The sequence below is a fragment of the Diuraphis noxia genome, unplaced genomic scaffold, assembly GCF_037042655.1.
Source record: "Diuraphis noxia isolate RWA-SAM2 unplaced genomic scaffold, SU_Dnox_SAM2 contig0001, whole genome shotgun sequence".
Lineage (NCBI taxonomy): Eukaryota > Metazoa > Arthropoda > Insecta > Hemiptera > Aphididae > Diuraphis > Diuraphis noxia.
The window spans coordinates 71,410,804-71,425,556 of record NW_028301711.1 but is presented as its reverse complement, the minus strand read 5'-3'; positions in this window follow the sequence as shown (position 1 = coordinate 71,425,556).

The window sequence follows — 14,753 nt, the reverse complement described above, 5'->3', positions numbered from 1 at the left end:
TAACCCTCTCGGTTAGGTTAGGTACAATGCGCCACGCAACTTATTTTTTTAAACATAGCAACAGGTATTTTTGATATCAAATTCGGATACACTGAATTTTTTTAAGTCATTTTGACCAATCAACCATGGCTCTAAAACCGGCTGTGGGTGAGTTCCGGCCCGACTTGTCGTTTCCGGTGTTCGAGTCCGGTGAATTCTAGCACCATTAATATTTTAGGCATAGGTTAGTTGCAGCCAGAAAATATTTTAGTGGTAGGTGCGAGTTGTGGCCCGAGTAGGTAACTATCATTACCTATGAACTTAACCTATATAATATATACAACTATTACCTATATGTACCTGGCAGATTCGGTTTTAGATATACATAGCAATAAACGAATAACGATAAACGAAAATATGTTCAATATGTATGGGAAGTTATATTTTTGTATAATATTTAACAATGTTATTATGTTATATTTTTTTTTTTGACATTATTATCATAATATTATATCACACCAATACTTTTATTTTTTTCAAGACAAATATATTAATATAAGTACGACAATTTATACTAGAAAACACGTAATATTGTGATGTTTATATACTATATATTATATTCATATAGTATATATATATATATATCATATATGTATTATATACATTGTATGGCCGCAATTCGTACGTAGCTTTCATAAGCCCGGGCTGCAACTCGTACGTACCTCTCATAAGCCCGGGCTGCAAATTGTACGTCATTTAGGGATTAGGCCACAACTCACCAGCACTGCTAAAACCAAAATTGACTGAATGAGAGCCATTCAAATTTTAATAGATAATACATTTTTACAATTCATTATAAAATGCATAAAATCATTTATCATTATTTATTATTGGTTACTTTTTGAATATTTTTACGTATACAGTTGTAATCAATTTTAATTAAATAATTTTATATCCGTTTTATGTTAATTTTATTTAAAGCACGCATAAAAAAAAAAAAAAAAACGTAAAAATATTCAAAAAGTAACCAATAATAAATAATTATAAATGGTTTTATGCATTGTATAATGAATTCTAAAAATGTAATATTTTTTAAAATTTGAATGGCTCTCATTCAGTCAATTTTAGTTTTAAATCCATGATTAGTTGGTCAAAACTACTTTAAAAAATTCAGTCCAATTTGGTATTAAAAATACCAGTTGCTATTAAAAAAAAATAAGTTGCGTTGCGCATGCCGCGTACCGAGAGGGTTAAAAATTTGAAATTTATCTGAAAATGTGTATTTGTAATTTGTATATACCACTAACTTGTAAAAAAAATTCGATTTATTCCAACACAATCCAGCCTAGAAATTCAGTGTTCCCTAAATTAGTGAACACACGGTAATATGCAAGATACTACAATGATGATATTATCGACTAGAACTTATTTTTGAACTTTCTACTATACCAATACCACCAACCCATTTTGAAATTTTAATTATATTATGTTGGTGATCATCGTGCGTACCTAACCGTAACATAGGTACCTAACATATGATAATAATAATTTATTATTATTACTAGGTACTATTATTTTTTTTATTTTTTATTATTTTACATTAATAAAATATAATACATGCGTAGCCAAATTTTTTTTTATTAGGGTTGGTGTTTCAACACCCAAAAGGACAAAACATTCCTTGATGGTTTGTATGAAGCATAGGCACCATATTTATAGAATTTTGTATAGACTTTTGTTCGGATCTATATTTCGTTAGTAAATGTTAAACGTACGAATAAATAACTATTTTAATTGCATATTAATTTTGACAGTGGTTTTTGAAGTGTGACTTTGAAAAAATGATTACCAATTATTATTATACTATATAATATCATGTTATTAAATTGCCTTAGGAATCATACAATAATTACCACATAATTTTATATTATTTTTGGATAGCCGCGATTCTATGTAAATAAATATTCCACGCGAGCATTACACTAATTTTAATCAACATTTATATAATTATGATTAAAAATTAAAATGCGTATTTTTGTAATTGTCAGGTAGTATAGATGTTATTTTTTCACGATTTCATTTAGTATTACAAAAAATAAGGAGTTTTATTTTTGATTTATTAGGAGTTAATTATATTGCGTAGTACCTATTTGCCCATTACCGTTGCTGTGTTATTTAAATTTTTAATTGGTAACTACTAGAGTGAAGAAGCACATGCAAGGTGCGCTATAAAATATTTATCCACTACTCCTGGACTCATACCTAATAGTAAAAAAAAGTTTTCAAATATTTATGATTTTTCTAATCATGTATAAGAAAACTTTCAGTTACTTTCAGAAACTATCATATTATTATATCCTTTTCGAGATAAAGCAAGTCTTTGCTGTCAAAATAACCATTTCCTAGTCAATATAAACTATGCCACTAGACACACCCTGTATATTATAGTCTGTATAGATCTTAAAATAGTTTATATATCTACATATTTTGTATACATATAAACGTATCGACATCAGACTTGTTTTTCACACGCATATACGACCTATATAATATGTAAATATTACAATATACCATTATGATGCATACCTTACACCGTGATATTTCTATATGAATCTATGGTTTTGTTGTTTTCGCATGACTGTAGCCAAGCCATAAATGTTTCTAACTATGATAATATTATGTATGTTGCACCCGTGTGGCGTGTACACGTTTATGTACACTATAGTTGCGTTTTCGAAACGTTTGCAACATTCACGGGAATATTCAGAGCCCTATTTCGACTTACCATGACATAATTATAGGGGATCCCATATATAACTATATAATACAGTCGTATACGTTTTATTCATACCAATCAACTTTACTTATAGATTTATTGACAATCGATGTGGAAAAAAAAAACTGAAATTTTAATTTTGAAACTAAGTGGGCTCATCAGAAGATTATCACAAGTCCCAAAATGTATTAAGTAGAGCTCTGGTATTCAATAATATTCAATAATATTCAATATATAGATATACATGTATTTTTGCAGCCTATTGATCAACTATCTATACCAATAGAATGCGATTTTTGTGTGTCGTGTGTGTGTGTGTGTGTACGTGCGATCCTGTAAGTGATCCAAAGCCTGCAAGTCATGTTTCTGAAGTGCGGCACAAATGGGTAATCTTATACCCGAGGATGTGCATCACGAACCCAATTTTCCAATTTCGCATTTTAAAGAGGGGTTAACACGAGGATTTGTTGGCTTACGAAAAACCAATATGTTTTTTGTTTGCATATTATATAGGGTTGACACTGTTGCAGATCACATAAAATTGAAAAAAAACAAAACAAAACATTCTAGAATTGTATACTCTTGTTCATGTTACACTTGTATTTTGAACTTGGTCAAAACCACCCCCAATGTAGGTGTATGATGTTAAAAATAAGTACAACTTACATATTTTGTATTATATGAATAACGGTTAAAACTTAAAATGCACAATAAACGTTTATCTGTATATTATGACGTGGTGATTTCTCGGATCAGTGAATAGCATTCGCACATAAACACATATAGTTGAATCATTTTCCCCTCTCGCATTCCCACAGACAGGTCAGGTTTTTTTTTATCATGGGCATAATAAATATTTCCGATTATGTCTGTACTATTATCGTACATTAAGGTACGTAAATTGCGCATATAGCTGTTATAGGTAGCAGCCCCATACGTGGACAAACTACGTTCTATGTATAGACAAAACGATATTTTATACATTTCTGATTTTATAATAATATATAATATTGTTCAATCATATAGGTAGGTACTTAATGTTTTATTGTATAACGATGACGCGTGTGCCGTATGTATAGGTACTACAACGACAAATGTGACAATATTAACGAATTTCGTTTTAAATGTTTTGTTTTTTTCGACCACATTATATATAGTAGGTGCCTAGGTATATATTGTGCCATATATATTATTATTTTATGGTCTGGTATATATATAGGTACCGCGGTCGAGACTTGAAACGTCGCGGCGCGTTATTTTATTTTCTCACATCAATGTGGCGTCGTAAAAAAAAAAAAAGAAAAAAACCAACAAACCAACAAAAAATAAATAACACTTATAATTCGGGGGTGGTCCGAACGCGACGGGTTATATTACTTGATATGCTTTTCGCCCGCCGCCGTTTGTTTCCCGCAATTACGCCGCAGGGGCGGTAGGTACAGTGTGTACACTATATATATATATATATAGCTCATCGCTCTTCGGCCGCCGGGAGAGTGCATTATTATTATTATTATTATTATTATTCCGACCGAATCCGTTGCTCTGAATATAACGCGTATTTATTATTATATTATTATTCGTCAGGCCATTCGTATCCCATCATACGCAATATTATGTACATACCGTCGCCGCAGACGGAATCCCCTTGGACCGTTCATTGTATTGGATATAATATAATAAAAATATAATAATAATACGCGCGCGTATACGCCGTATATACATATAGCCAGTGGACGACGCGGTGCGCATCGAATCGATCTCGTTATATTATTATTGTATGTATAACGCGATGGCCAATGGAATGCCAACGACGAGGAGGCGTAGTGTTACACGTTTTATCGTTTATTATCATTATATATTTTATATTTGCAATAGGTGTGCCGAGTGTAAGGTAAAGAAGAGCGAATGAGAAAGAACGAAAAATAAAAAAGGAATATTATTATTATTATCAAGTACTATTTACTATGCCGCCGTTGGACTAGTCGTCTCGCGAGCTCGACGATAATATTCTTATTATGTTCGCCGCTGACCGCAAATACAATAATATAGAATATAGGTGTATATATATATATATATATATATAATATTACTTATAATATACGACTACCGTATGCGATTCATTCGGTTCATTTAACACTATCAACGAACACACACGCGCACAACCTGCACGTACTGCACGTATTGTGCATATATTATATATATTACATATATACCAATAATATACGATATACCTATACGGTTGTATATTATACGTAATAATAACGCTCACGTCATTCTGATGTGTGAGATCGAACGGATGAAAACTGCAGCATAATGTTAAGTATATATTATATGAAGGCGCCAATAATATATTATTATCGAATACTCGCGACCGCAACCACATGACGAATGACCATGGTGGAGTCGACCACGAAGATTTTGGTAAACGGAAAAAACGTCCCTGGAAAAAAAGTTTCGGAAAAATTGTCCCCGGTAAGAAAGTCTCACGGAAAAAAAGTTCCATGGAAAAAAGTCTCCAAATTAATATTTTATTAAAATTCAGTCTTTTATCATATATAGGTATTTATATAGGTAGGTATACATAGCCCATAGATAATACATGTTACATATTTTTTTGAAAATAATTCTAGGATTAAAATTAACTATCGTAGATAAGTATTTATAATACTATAAAGTATTGAAAATAATATAATTATATAATATCTTAAACATATAATAACATTATTATTTAAAAAATATAAAAATGCATTTGTTCAGATATACAAGATCTTTTTCTTATATTTTGACCTATTTGCTTTAATTAAGTAGGAATATCTGCAGATTTGTCTGAACTTCAATTTTTTTTACTAGCTTTTGTTTTTTTCCGATTAATTTCTCCTAATTCAGCTAATGCCATTCTTGCCTTGTTATATTTCACTATTATATTATTTTCAGATCTTTTATATTTGAATAATTACATTTTTATATCTTTTAAATAATATTATTCTATGTTTAAGATATTATATTATTATATTATTTTCAATAAATTTAAAATGTACCTAATTATGTATATAAATACTTATGTACCTACGATAAAATATTAATTTGGGGACTTTTTTTCCTAATATCGAAGATTTTATACGACGCGTCGTGGTATATAATATGTATATAATATAATATATATATAGGGCGTGTACTGGTAAAAAAGGCCAAGGGATGCTGAACAATTCTAAGGGAAAATAACAACAACAAAATGTTTGGGGCAAGTTTAAAATATTAAAACATTAAATTTTGTTAAAATATTGAAAATACGTTAAAAAAACGTAAATATAAGTACCAAGTTACAACAAACATCTAAACAAAATCGTGTAATATTAGGTTAAGAACAAATCTTAAAATCAAATCAAATTTTAGATCAAATATATATTTTAGGGCAATAGATGGGACGAAATCCAGTGGTGCGGAGTATGAGTTAACGAATAATACATTTAAATTGAATTGGTTATAAACTTATAACTTAAAAGTGATGATAAATCTATGAATATGCAATTATATGCATTATGTCCAAAATATGCAAAAAAAAAAATTGGTCCTATTTAAACGAGAGTAAGCCAAATCGTGGACAAACCTGACAACTTGGACTAAAGGAATATAACATGCAAATGCATATAAATCCTAGCCCTAGTTATAACTTTATAAGTCAAGCCTTTATAACATTTCGAACGTTGAACAATCAAATAATAGATGTATTTAAAAAAAAAAATTAATAATAACTCGATATTTAAATTTAATAATTAAACATTAATCAGATATAGGTACCATATTTCATGCATATAATATTATGATTAAGATAACATTTAGTTAGTCATATTTTCTTTATGGAATTTCAATAATACAATGATTTTATTTCGTCTCTATAATTTTTAATTATGATGTTATGTAACTAAACAACGTACGTTATTGGATAATGATTGTCATAAATAATTTATTATTGCCATGTATTACTGGAGTGCGAATACTAATGTTTTTAATTCCATGCAATTTATTTGAAGAAATTCGTTATTGCAAGCATCATCAGCTAGATACGTAAACGTTGCATTTCAGATTTGGCTGTGACTATATATAGTTATAATATTTATCATAGTTTCAAACTAATATCTATATTAACCTACGACTATTATTATTTGTGTTGTAACATATTTGATGTTTAGTCATTTAGTGACTTACTATTATAATATGGTTGTCTGCAGCAATATATTATTATTATTTTAATATTGAAAGATATGTAGGTAAGTTGTATACTTTATAACGATAACCACGAATTCGTAAAATAACCTTGGTTCGTGGTTGGTGACATTCTCGGAGATCACTAAAAAAAAAAAAAGGGGGTAAGTCGAGGATGTCACTCTGCTGTACAGTAGGTTACTGTAATGGATGGGATTAAATTTGAATGCAATGATAGGTATCATTGTATACGAAAAACGATTCTGAACGGAGATGATTTGTCAGTCTAAGATATATTATATTTTAATATTGTCATATATTCTATTTTGAAACAAATATTTTATTTTTCAATTAAGACGCATTTTGCATAAGGCATGGTTAATCAATTAGTGTAGTTATCATAATTCATAATACCTTATATTATCATAGATATACGAATACCTGGTTTGATGATAAATCGTTATCATTACGCGATTTCATAAAAATTTAAAACTCAAACGCTCAAAACATTTTTCCTATAATGACGCATTAAATTTTCTCTATAGCTATTTGAGCAAAACTTATGGAAAACTTGGTGTTTATAACCTTAGATATAAATACAAACAATATTATGAATTTTGAACTACAAAATAATTTGCAAATATTCATGGTTTTGACGAATTTTTGTCAATATTTGAAATTCAAATGCTAATAAAAATTTAATTTGAAATTCCGGTGGACATTTTTTTTTGTGATAAAGATTGAAAAATTTGTAAGGAATCTTGTATTAAATTTTCAAATCTTAGATTTAAAAAGAAAATTTTTTATGAATTTCTAGCTTATAATAATTTGCGAATTTTCGTGATTTTTACATATGTTGTCAAAATTTAAATTTAAATGCTTGTAAAAAAAATGTGACTATACATTTCTTGTATTTTTCAACTGCTATTGTAAAAATATTTTAAGAGCCTTGTATACAATTTTCAAATCTTACGTATAAAAGGAAAAGTTTTTATGAATTTCTAGGATAAAATAATTTACGAATTTTTGTGATTTTTACGTTTGTTGTCAAAATTAAAATTTTAATACATGTAAAAAAAAACTCAGAATCGTTTTTCGTATTCAATTTTATTATCATTGAGTTCTTATCTTGAGTATTATCAAATGTTTAACCCTTTTCGATAAAAAAATCATAAATAATAATTGTTAGAAAAGAAAAAATTGACAAAAAAAATCGACATTCAATAACGGTCACCCATCCATTTACGTGGCATAAAACCGCCGGCTGAGCCGAAGGAAACTTGAGAGAATCCCACGACCGCCGGAGGTTGTCCTATGGTGCCAATAGTAGAGAAAAATATGTTATTTAGATTAAAACATTTGTCGTTGATAATAACATGATTTGTTTATTTTTGTTAAAAATTCATTACAGTTTCTTATAAGTTATCCTTATAGTGATTAAAAAATTATAAGAATACATAGGCACAATTTTTTTTTATTAGCATTTGAAGTTCAAATTGACAAAAATTCATTAAAACCATGAATATTTTTTTTTGTGTCTATCATCACGTTTTGGGGCAGTAAAAGTACTACGATTTTTGACTTCAGAATCTTATTCGATCAGACAGTGAATCTAGTTGGTACTTGGGGGGTCAAGAGTAAAAAATTCTTATATATTTTTCTAAATAATCGGGATAAACAAACTAAAAATTAAGGGGAAAACGGGAAATTTTACGCACAATAAGTTTTTGACAAAATCAATTTTGGTTTTTTGAGTAATTTTAAAACAAATAACCATAGATACATGAAATTTTCACTGAATCTTTATTAATCTTTAATAATAATAAATATTTAAAATCGTTTGAGGATAAATCGTTATCGTTACGCTATTTCGTAAAAATTTAAAAATTCAAACGCACTTAAAATTTTTCCTATAATGATGCTTCAAGTTTTCTCTATAGCTACCTGAAGGAAAACTTACGGAAAACTCAGTGTTGAATTTTATAACCTTAGATATAAATACAAACAATATTATGAATTTTGAACTACAAAATAATTTGCAAATATTTATGGTTTTGACGAATTTTTGTCAATATTTGAAATTCAAATGCTTATAAAAATTTAATTTGCATTTCCGGTGTACATTTTTTTGGTGATAAAGATTCAAAAACTTGTAAAGTATCTTATATTAAATTTTTAAATCTTAGTTTAAAAAAGAAATTTTTTTATTAATTTCTAGCTTAAAATAATTTGTGAATTTTTGTGATTTTACGTATTTTGTCAAAATTCAAACTTTGAATGCTTATAAAAAAAAATTTTAACTATGAATTTATTTTATTTTTCAATTTTTATTGTAAAAATATATTATGAGCTTTGTATTAAATTTTCAAATCTTAGATATAAAAAGAAAATTTTTTATGAATTTCTAGCTTAAAATAATTTCTGTATTTTCGTGATTTTTACATAATATGTTGTCAAAACTCAAACTTTGAATGCTTAAAAAAAATTTGTGACTATGTATTATGTATTCCTTTTATTTTGCAACTGCTATTGTAAAAATATGTTAGGAGCCTTGTATTAAATTTTCAAATCTTAGAATTCAAAAGGAAACTTTTATGAATTTCTATCTAAGATAATTTGAACATTGCCGTTAACAGAGCGACATACACGACTTACCCGCTTTTTTTTTTTTTGTTTTTCTCGATTTTTTTGAAAACTGTTGGAAAATGTTTACCTTTGACTTTATGTTTTAAGCTAGAAATTCATAAAAAATGTTCTTTTGAAATCTAAGATTTGAAAATTTAATACAAGATTCCAAGTTTTCCATAAGTTTTGCTTCAAATAGCTATAGAGAAAATTTGAAGAGTCATTATAGGAAAAATGTTTTGACCGTTTGAGTTTTAAATTTTTATGAAATCGCGTAATGATAACGATTTATCCTCAAACCAGGTATATGCATATTGCATATCTATGATAATATAAAGTATTATGAATTATAATAATTACATGCAATGTTTTTGGAAAAATTGATTAACCATGCCTTATTCAAAATGCCTCCTAATTGAAAAATAATTTATTTGTTTCAAAATAAAATATATGACAATATTTAAATATAATATATCCTAGACTGACAAATCATCTCCGTTCAGAATCGTTTTTCGTATACAATGATACCTATCATTGCATTCAAATTTAATCCCGTCCATTACAGTAACCTACTGTACAGCAGAGCGATATCCACGACTTACCCGCTTTTTTTTCCTTCTTTATTTGAAATATACAATTTGTACCTATGAGGCGCAATGAGTACATGAGATGAGAGATACATACATATTATACAGTTAACATTTTCAAAATACTAACCTAAGCATATATTTACATAAATACTAAGGTTGTGATTAGCCACTCCTCAATGACACTCACTACTATAATGAATGACGATTTAATAATAAATATTACGTCTACAATACGTCCTGTACACATTATATACACGTACAACAACTATAAAATAAGCGTATAGACTATGGCGTATATAATATAATAATAATAATATAATATACTACTGTTGCAGGTATATCTACAGGCGGCGGCGGCGGCCATCGTTGCTGCAGGTCGTCGTTATTTTACTCATTACGATTATTATATGTATAGTAATGCGAGTTTGTGAAAATCGCATACGATTTCAAGGTCGCCGTCGTCGGCTGAAATACATTTCTGGCAAAAGCACCGTATTATACGCCGTACTTTATCGTTTGCGTTATGCCCACGCCGCGGCGCCGCCTAACCCGTACGGTATTATTGTACGTGCACGATAATAATGTTACAATGTGTCCAATTTTATCACGTGCCGATATTACACACGCATACGTTTATATTTATATTTTATTTTATTGATAGTGACGCCTGTGAAGGCAGAGAGTTCAGCATATAAATTAGAAAAAACTTCGTACTTAGCATTTAATCTCGTAATCGTATTAGATTACTAGGTACACGATAATATCACCGGGTGGGCATTATTTCCTTTGACGATTATTCAATTAATGCGTTTTATACGAATAATTATATATAGTATTGGTCTCAATTTAGAATATAATATTCATATCCTACTATCCTAGTAATAATTAACATAACCGAACAATAATGAAAATTAGTGATTATTCTTTCAAGTTATATTTAAATTGCAATGATATCGATATCGATAATTATTTGTTTACTCAATAATATAATACAATCACAGTTACATTATTATCCATTTTAATACCTATATTTATTGTATTATATTGTATATATAAACTTACATTTGTGCAGTTTATGATAATATAATTATATATGATATCTACAGTTTACGCTGCAGAGCATTCAAATCTCTATATATATATATATAAATATAGTATATAGGTACTTATATTGTTTAAATTTAATAGTATTGTGCAGCTAATTTGTACTTGTCAGTAAAGAGTAAAGACTAAAGAAAAATTATCATTTTGCAAGACCGTTTATCGAATGGATTTTGACGGTTTTGGATTTTATTTTCAATGGTACGACAATATTAAATATAATGTTACGTGGGTATCTACATAGTCACAACAATCGGTGTCGTATGTAAAAATATATTTTATTATAGGTACTTGGTAAGTTACAAGTTACTGTAGCAAAATTACTTTTTATGTAATTCTACGGTAATTAAATTACATTTTATTTTAAGTAATTTAAACGTATAGTATAAGTTAGGAACATTTTTGTAATAAAATTACAGAATTAGATACTCGTTACCTACTTTTTTATTTTATAATTTATATACATTTTAAGAACCAATTGAATTGATGATTATTATAATATGTAAATCACTCACGAATTTCTGACAGCAGCATTTTGTATTAGTTATTAGGCAAAAAATATTTGTATTTTATAAGCAGTAATTTCAAATAAGTATATTTTGGAAAATACGATGTTATTCAAAATACAAATAATAATGTTTTGTGTTAAATAAGCATTTTATTTGGTTGATTGTCATTAGTTAATAGTTACTGTGCAGTATTGATAACATATGATTATTGAGTTTTAGTGATATTTTTTAACACAAAAAGTAAGAATTTTAACTTTTTTTTTTTCCATTATTCGATTCATTATTCAGCATTACTGTGTTCGATATATAATATATTTCTCCATTTTTATGTAATTTAACTAACAATAAAGTGTAGCCTCTTCGTCACCGCACTATACATTTTTATTATTGTAGTACTCTTGTATTATTATAGTCGTATTATATATTATGCTATAGGCATGGAAGGTATAACATTTGGCGTAGGTCGTATACTGTAGTCTGTAGTAATAATAATTATAATAATAATGCAAAAGTGTGACCCAAATACCCATAACAGCAGCTATAGTGTGTATTGACGCGCCAAAAACTAACCTCGGAGGCATCGGAAACTCGGCTTCACGGGCACAATACGACAGTGTATAATGTTATGGTAATAATAATATTTTAATAAATGAATGCTGCGTGGTACCTGTGCTTATGCGTATATATATATATATATATATTGTTATTATATTATTATTATGTAGGCATATACATGTATAGGTATAGGTACCATCGGTATTTCGTATATACGTTCTTGTATTATAATATATAGCCTACCGCGGCCGACACAATTGTTGTACAGTTGCTATTGTCGTGCCCCGTTCGTTTTGTAATATTTTTGGGGCTGGGCGGTGCGTATACCTGTATATATTGTATTATATTATTGTATATCATACAGGTAGGACAGTAGTCACAAAACGCGTCGAATTCAATAATGTAACAGACGAGCGGCGATGAGAGAGATTACAGGCCATCATATTCGGTAAAATCACACAGATTTTTTTTTCTCACACGGTTCGTTTGATAAACAAATCCGTACGGAATATAAAGAGTTCTTTGGAAAATCACAGAAAAAAAAAACCACTCGTATTGAAAACACGGTGGTACCTGATGCAGCCTATATACATATTATGTATACATCATTCCGTATTGTTCTCACTTAAATTGAACGGCAAACCGTCTGTTGTAGTAGGTACTATAATACTATATATAATATTATATAAAAGCAAAATATTGTCGAAAATTCAACGTATAGGTAGTTTAAAAATTTATCTTCAATATTACATTGTGCATATCACGTGTGTGTGTGTGTGTGCGTGTATGTCACACTCGTGGTTCTAAAATTTGGTACACAGCTAGGTGTCAGTTGTAATATTATTCTAAAGATTAGCACTTCGAAACTGATTTTTTTAGATTCTAAACAAAGTGATGAATGTATTGATTTTACAATCATGTGTGTGTTTTTTTTTTTTTTTTTTTTATATTTGTTTTTGTGTCTGTGTACAGCATAACTAGTCGAAATAATGCTTCGATTTCAAACTTTGGGGGTGGTTTCCGATGTAAAACTGAAGATCCTTGGTGCATTATAGAGGTTAAAAGTAAACATTTTCCAACAGTTTTCAAAAAAATCGATTTTTTTATATGGTTGTAATTCAAAAACTAATCACTGCAAATATTTGAAATTTGCACCAAATGTTTATGCTAGCGTTATCTATATACAGTTTAATTTTCAAAAATTTTTGACTTTTTTTGAGTTATTTATAGACCACTGAAATTTTCAATTTTTTTGAGATTTTTTTTTGAATTGTCGGTAAAAAAATGTTGGACAGCCAAAAAAACATGAAAATTTAATACAAGGTTCCTTATGAGTTGTTCTTATTGTAGCTAAAATAGATTAAAAATCGTAAGTCACAATTTTTTTTAATATGCGTTTATAGTTCAAAATTTTATGAAATCTGTCGAATACGCGAAAATTTGCAAGTAATTTTGAAGTTGAAAAATCATAAAATTTTTTGAGTTTATAACTAAGAATTAGAAATACAACACTAAGTTTTCCATTAGTTTTCCTTCAAGTAGCTATAGAGAAAACTCGAAGCATCATTATAGGAAAAATTTTAAGTGCATATGAATTTTAAATTTTTACGAAATAGCGTAGTAACGATAACGATTTATCCTGAAACGATTTTAAATATTTGTTATTATTCAAAAAGTATAAGTCGTAGATACTTGAAAATTTTATCAGTTATTTCGATTGGCATTTTCTTTACATGATTTAATTTTCAAAATATTTTGACTTTTTTTAAGATATTTATAGACGACTGAAATTTTCAATTTTTTTGAGAATTTTTTTTTGAAGTGTCGATAAAATTTTTTTAATTGAAAATTTAATACAAAGGTCCTCATAAGTTATTCTTATAGTGATTAAAAAATTATAAGAATACATAGACACAATTTTTTTTTATTAGCATTTGAAGTTCAAATATTGATAAAAATCCGTCAAAACCATGAATATTTTTTTTTTTGTGTTTGTCATTACGTTTTGGGGCAGTGAAAATGCTTCGACTTTTAACTTCAGTACCTTGTTAAATCAGAAAGTGCATGGTGGATAGAATATACTTATATAAACATTCAGTGAACATTCGGTATTGCATATCCCTATGAATAGATCAACTTAAGTTGACATTTTTTGAAAATTGCATGTGGATAGAATATATTTATATAAAGATTCAGTGAAAATTTCATGTATCTATGGTCATTTGTTTTAAAATTACTCAAAAAACTAAAATTGATTTTGTCAAAAACTTATTGTGCGTAAAATTTCCCGTTTTCCCCTTAATTTTTAGTTTGTTTATCCCGATTATTTAGAAAAATATATAAGAATTTTTTACTCTTGACCCTCCAAGTACCAACTAGATTCACTGTCTGATCGAATAAAAAACACTGTGC